The sequence below is a fragment of the Neofelis nebulosa genome, chromosome 17 (assembly GCF_028018385.1).
Source record: "Neofelis nebulosa isolate mNeoNeb1 chromosome 17, mNeoNeb1.pri, whole genome shotgun sequence".
Lineage (NCBI taxonomy): Eukaryota > Metazoa > Chordata > Mammalia > Carnivora > Felidae > Neofelis > Neofelis nebulosa.
Window position 1 is genome coordinate 57,667,748 of NC_080798.1, and position 6,245 is coordinate 57,673,992.

The following is a 6,245-nucleotide window of genomic DNA, read 5'->3' on the forward strand; positions in this document are numbered from 1 at the left end:
TTTTCACTCATTCATTCTGAACAGGCTTATCATGGGCAGTATCACCTACTCACTGGGCCTAGTTAGGGCTGTTACTGGACCCATGGCTTCCTGGATTTACTTTCTATGAATACTTCCCATACAAAGGTATGGCCTAAAAGATGGTATCTGCATAGCGATGGATTTTCCAGAATTATATGCCTCTAACACAGGCGTAATCAAAAAATATTTGACATCAAATACTAAGTGGAAAATTAACAGTTCAAATAACGTATGCCAGGAACAACACTTAAGGAGATTTGCGTGAAAAACGAGTCAAAATACACAAAATGTATTACCCAGGCAAACAACTGGTCTGACCAGCTCTGAGGTTCTCCTACTTTGCATTAGAAAAGAATGTCACCAAGATTACAATCGTGGTTATAAGCTAAAGCATATCTGAAATCATTTCTTTGCAAGTAAGAACGCAATTCAGGAGGGAGGAAAACTACCTACTTGTATCACCCGATGGTCCTCTGATTATGCAGATACACCAGCTTTTTAATGAGCCTTTACTGAAACAGCCCTAGAGAAAACTGAACTGTGTTTAGGCCACGAAAGGGTAGCATTCAGTTCAATTAAACCCTGGCTATAAAAGTACCACTTTCGTAACTCATTGCGTACTTGGCTGTGCTGCCATTGTTTGATAGGCTAACATTTAAGCAATGCCAAACCACACTATCTTGAAAGAAAGGTGTATTCTTCAGCCTGACTGAACCATTCCTTCTGGCACATTCTGTCCATTAGCACGCTTTGTTAGGGGGAGAAAACAAATAATTCAGCCCGAAGAGTCAACAGCACCAGAGTGAAGAGGCCCAGGTCTACACTGCCCTTTACTGCCTGTTCCTTCACAGGTGCTGTGCCCGTGTCCTTACTCTCTTTCCCCTTCGGTCATTCACTATTGGCTTAGCTGCATGAGGCACCTCTGGACTTAGTACTCTCACGTTACTTGAAGCTCATTTCCTTAAGCAAAGACCTCCTCAAGATAGTTAACAGATCTCCGCTGCACGTCATTAGGTCACAGGGAAGGGAAACTTGACCTGTCCCCTTTTACCACCTCCTGGCCTGTCTTAGGCAAGACGCCGAAAGAGACCAAAGTCCCCGCCACCCACCCAAACACCAAATGCAAAGTCTAGCCTCCCATCTTGTTTTGTTTTGTTTTGTTTTTTAATGTTTATTTATTTTTGAAGGAGAGAGAGACAGAGCGTGAGCCAGTAAGGGGCCGGGAGAGAGGGAGACACAGAATCCGAAGCAGGCTCCAGGCTCCCGGCTGTCAGCACAGAGCCCGACGCGGGGCCTCAATTCATGAACCGTGAGATCGTGACCTAAGCCCAAGTCGGATGCTTCACCGACGGAGCCACCCAGGTGCCCCTAGCCTCCCATCCCTAATATTTCAAGTCACCAAGGATTGGAGTTGTCAAACTTTCCCAATAAAATATAAAGTAATATCTCCACGCTCTCCTCGCGCAAAGAGGCAGTCGTGAACCTCCCGCTAAAATCCCCGTTTAGGACGCTAATGGAAACCAGGTGCAGTATACCCAAACTTTCACCCTTCCCAGCTTTCACTACTCTGTTTGTGACAATTACAGTGGCTGCCGCACAGAAGAGGCAGTGGGCAGGGCAGAGCGATGGAATCACTCTGGAATCACACAACATGCGAATTTGAAGGGAAGGTTAAAAACTTCTTAGAAGAGCTTCAGCTTGATCCCATGGGGCCCCGGGTGCTTCAAAGGCTCTGCAAGCACCAAATTAGAGTTTCTCGTTTTTCACAGACACAACCAACTCTTGATTATAAGAGACGCGTGGGGAGGGCAGTGGAGAGACCTCATGGGCAGGAGTCCTAGCAAGGCCACTCCCGGACACAAAAGCCACATATAATCCCACCTCGATGTAGGAAATATTCAGGAGACGAGACTAGAGAGGCAGAGCAGATCAGTGGTTGCCTGGGGCTGGAGTCAGAAATGGGCAGTGGCTGCAAATGGGCACCAGCGATCTTTCTGGGGTGACAGAAATGTTCTAAAAGTGGGCTGTGAGGGTACCTGGGTGGCTCAGTCGGTTAAGCATGTGACTCCGGCTCAGGTCATGATATGGTGCTTCGTGGGTTCATGTGGGGCTCTGTGCTGACAACTCAGAGCCTGGAGCCTGCTTTGGATTCTGCGTCTCCCTCTCTCTCTGCCCCGCCCCCACTGAGAGAGAGAGAGAGAAAGAGAGAGAGAGAGAGAATGTGTGTGTGTGTCGAAAATAAACAAACATTAAAAAAAAGTTTTTTTTAATGTTTATTTATTTTCGAGAGAGAGACAGAGCACGAGCGGGGGGAGGAGCAGAGAGAGAGAGAGAGAGGAAGACACAGAATCCGAAACAGGCTCCAGGCTCTGAGCTGTCAGCACAGAGCCCGACGCGGGGCTCGAACCCACAAACTGTGGGATCATGACCTGAGCCAAAGCCGGACTCTCAACCGACTGGGCCACCCAAGCACCCCATACACTAAAAAAACATTTTTTAAGTGGGCTGTGGTAATGACTGCACAACTCTGTTTACTGGGGAAAACACTGAATAAGTACCCTTAAAATAGATAAATTCTATGGTATGTAGATTTTGCCTCTAAAAAACTCTGACATAAAGGCATTTACATAAAATGTGTGCTGCTCATAAAAAAAGGTGGGAAGAATCCGCTCCTCGTTTTTTATACAAATGCAAACTGAGAGCCCGCCATTGGGAGCGGTGCTTACTAGCACAGCTAAGTAAGACCAGAGGGCCACAGGAAAATAAATCCTAAGGAGTTCAGCGCTGCGATCTCATGCCACTCTATCTCCCTCCGAAGTGTCGTCCAGAACCTAAAGTAAACGTAAATATTTAACCTAATTTGCACAGACACAACGGGCCGAGATTCCCAGAGGCTCTCACCAAAACAAGGGTAAACGTCTTAACGAAAAACGGTATTGATCATCTAGAACAGTCTCAGGTAGCACCGACAGGACAGGGCAAGGCAAGACTGTAAGATCCCGCAGGTCTGGGAGGCAGGCCGGTCCTGAGAGCAGAACCCAAGAGTCACTCGGGCCCCCCTTGCCCACGAGCTTCCTACAGTCCTGAAAATCGGGGTGTTCGGCGAGGTGTTCAGACTGGGACAGTGCAAAGAAGGGAGGTCGTCGAAAATGGGACAGCGGCCCCCCCTGCGCGAGCCGACCCACGACCGTGGGTGCGCTGGGAGGCCGAGGGAGGCCGGGCACACGGTTTCAGGCCGTCGAAGTTTGTTTCACCGAAAGAAAACTGGGGGGAGGGGGGGTGGCGAGCAAGCCAGCACCGCGCTTGAGCCCGCAGAGGGGACCGAGCAGGGCCACCAGCCGCAGCCCGCCGAGCACGCACGCGCTGTCCCGGGTGCGGGAAAACGCCCGCGCCCCTCGTCGCCCCGTCCGTCCGCCCGCGCCCCCCGCCCCGCGCCCCTCCCGGCGGGTCCAGGCGCGCAGCGAGGCCCCGGCCCCGGCCGCCGCCGGCGCAGACCCCCGCCCTCGAGGCCTCGGGCGCGCGGGAGGCCGCGCAAGTCGGGGAGGGGGCGTCGCTCCGGGCAGCTGGCCGCCTCCTAACCTACCTCCGACCGCCTCAAGCTCGGGTCCCGCGGGCCCGGGATAACGGCGCCTCCGCAGCGAACACGCCTCGCGTCTCCATTCGGGGCTGTTTACTCCCAACTCTCGCGAGACGGCGCGACCGGGGCGGGGAGAGCGACGCCTGGGAGCGCCAGCCCCACCGGCTGTGCGTCCCCTGCGTGCCCCGCGCGGGCCTGCGTGCGCGCTCTGGAAGCCGGGGGCCGCAGGGGGGGCCGCCGGGCCCGGGTCGGGAGGACGGACGCAGGTCTCGCGACACTTGCGGCCCGGGACGGGGCGGAAGGTGGGGGGCGTGGCCAGGCTGCGAGGACCCGGCCGTGGCCGGGGGAGCGGACTCTCGGGGTGGCTACTTGTGGGCCCTTGGGCCTTGGGGCCCGAAAGCGGCACCGCGGAGCCGGGGACCAGGGAGGATGACCCTGGCGGAACGGCTGGCACTTGACGCAAACGCCTGCGAGCTCCTACCCCTTCACCCTCCTCGCGGGGACTGACGGGGGCCGGAGCCGGAGCCAGGCTCGGGCCCCACCCCCAGGCACGCACTGTGCAAGCCCCTGTCGGTTTGCCCGACGCGACGGGCCCGGGGAGGCGGCCCGCCCGTGGCTCGGGGATCAACCCCCTGACGTGCGAAATCCCTGTCCCAACCCCGCCTGCCCGCTCCGGACTCCGCTCCTCGCCCCACTTCGCGGGGACCCCTTGACGCCCAGTGGTTTTCCTTGTTGGAAGAAACAGGATCAGTGCGCTAAACTCGGAAACGTTGGCCTCCCCGGAGATGCCCGCGTGGTTTAGATACTAGGATCACGAGCTGTCTTAGGCCTGCATGTTGGCTCTGGGTACAAGTGGGGAACTAAAAGCACGTTTTAGGTAACGCTTCTGTAAAAAAATGATGTGCTATAATCAGATAAACCGTTTATATCTTAGAACTTCCCACAGCACCATGATAATGCTGCATGGCACCAACGTGACAAGAAAGCACAGCACTTCATAGTCCCTTTATCATTATTTAACCAAGCTGATTTAATACACTAGATTAATACACCATCACCAACTAGCCTTGGGATCTTGGGCAAGTTGTACCTCAGCCCTTTGTACCCCACCTTCCTTGCCCCAGAGAGGTATTTACACCTACCTTCCAGGATGAAGGTTAAAGGAAACACACAGGGCTGGACACACCCATGTTCAATAAACAATGATGACTGTCGCTAGACCCGCCCACACCTGATGAAGTTCTTCTCCCCATTCTGAGATTGCATCAATGTTAGCAACTTACAGAGAATTCTTGACTCTTGCATTCATAAATCCTCAAAGTGAAGCACTCCCATGCTGCCACCATGTAATGGTGGCACTTGATCTTAAACTTAAATGTGGGTGTGCCTGGTTCTTGATTTTGGATCAGGTCATGACCTCATGACCAGGAGATCCAGCCCCGCATCAGGCTCAGCACCAAGCGTGGGGCCTGCTTGGGAGTCTCTCCCTCTCTGCCCCTCCCCCCACCCATGCATTTGCACACTCTCAAATTAAATAAACTTGAAACAAAAAACTTCAGTGCTCTACGGTGGGGTGAATTTGTCTCAGCCAAGGTTCTTTTTTAACAGGCCTTTAAGTCACTGTGCCACTGAACACACGACCCAACTAGGGGTAGGCTAGTGAACTGAAAACATCCTTGTCATGTGATGGTCAAGCCCCAAAGCAGGCAAGAGGACAATGCTGCCCGCTTCTGAGAACCCTACAAACTGAAGGGGGCCGGGGCACAAGACAGGTGTTTTAGAAATCTACTACGAAAGGATGAGAGCCCTAGGCTCCTTGTCTAGCCATTTCCCACCACTCCAGGTTCTAAAATAACTTCATGTTTTACGTGTATGATAAAGAATTTGCAAATTCCATGGGAAGGTAAATCTTTATTCAGACTAAATGCTATTTTAAAGAGTAACAGCCAAGCCAGTCCTGAGACAGAGACACAGACAGACTGGACTTGGTTTAGGAGGGCCCACGATATCAAGATTGAGGATACCACCTAACCCTCTGGTTCCCAAATGTGACAAGATTTTAAGCAACTGAGATTAAAACAGAACAAGACTCCTCAAAAGAACTGTCTCTCCTGGGGCGCCTGGGTGGCTCAGTTGGTTGGGTGTCCGACTTTGGCTCAGGTCATGATCTCACGGTTCATGAATTCGAACCCCACCCCCCACCCCACCCCCCACCCATCCAGCTCTGTGCTGATAGCTCAGAGCCTAGAGCCCACTTCGGATTCTGTGTCTCCCTCTCTGTCTGTTCCTCCCCCGCTTGCACTCTGTCTCTCTCAAAAATAAATAAAGATTAAAAACATTTAAAAAAACAAACAAAACAGAACTGTCTCTCCTTGCTGTCTCCTTTTCTTTCTGCTCCTTTTTTTTTTTTAGAAGTTCATTTATTTTTTTTTAATTTTTTTTAATGTTTATTTATTTTCGAGACAGAGGAAGACAGAGCACGAACGGGGGAGGGTCAGAGAGAGGGAGACACAGAATCCGAAACGGGCTCCAGGCTCCGAGCGGTCAGCCCAGAGCCCGACGCGGGGCTCGAACTCACGGACCGCGAGATCGTGACCCGAGCCGAAGTCGGCCGCTCCACCGACTGAGCCACCCAGTTTCCGCTCCT

The 6,245-nt window shown here is 52.8% G+C and overlaps 1 protein-coding gene across 1 annotated transcript in view; it reads right to left on the bottom strand.

Annotated features, from left to right (window-relative positions):
• The window catches only part of MBTPS1 (membrane bound transcription factor peptidase, site 1), a 52,611-nt gene extending 48,865 nt beyond the window's left edge, over nucleotides 1-3,746 (bottom strand). The window contains exon 1 of the mRNA XM_058707188.1: nucleotides 3,605-3,746. The gene's annotated coding sequence lies outside the window, so the exon portion shown is untranslated. The remainder of the gene's footprint in view (nucleotides 1-3,604) is intronic.
• Between the last annotated feature and the right edge of the window lie 2,499 nt (nucleotides 3,747-6,245).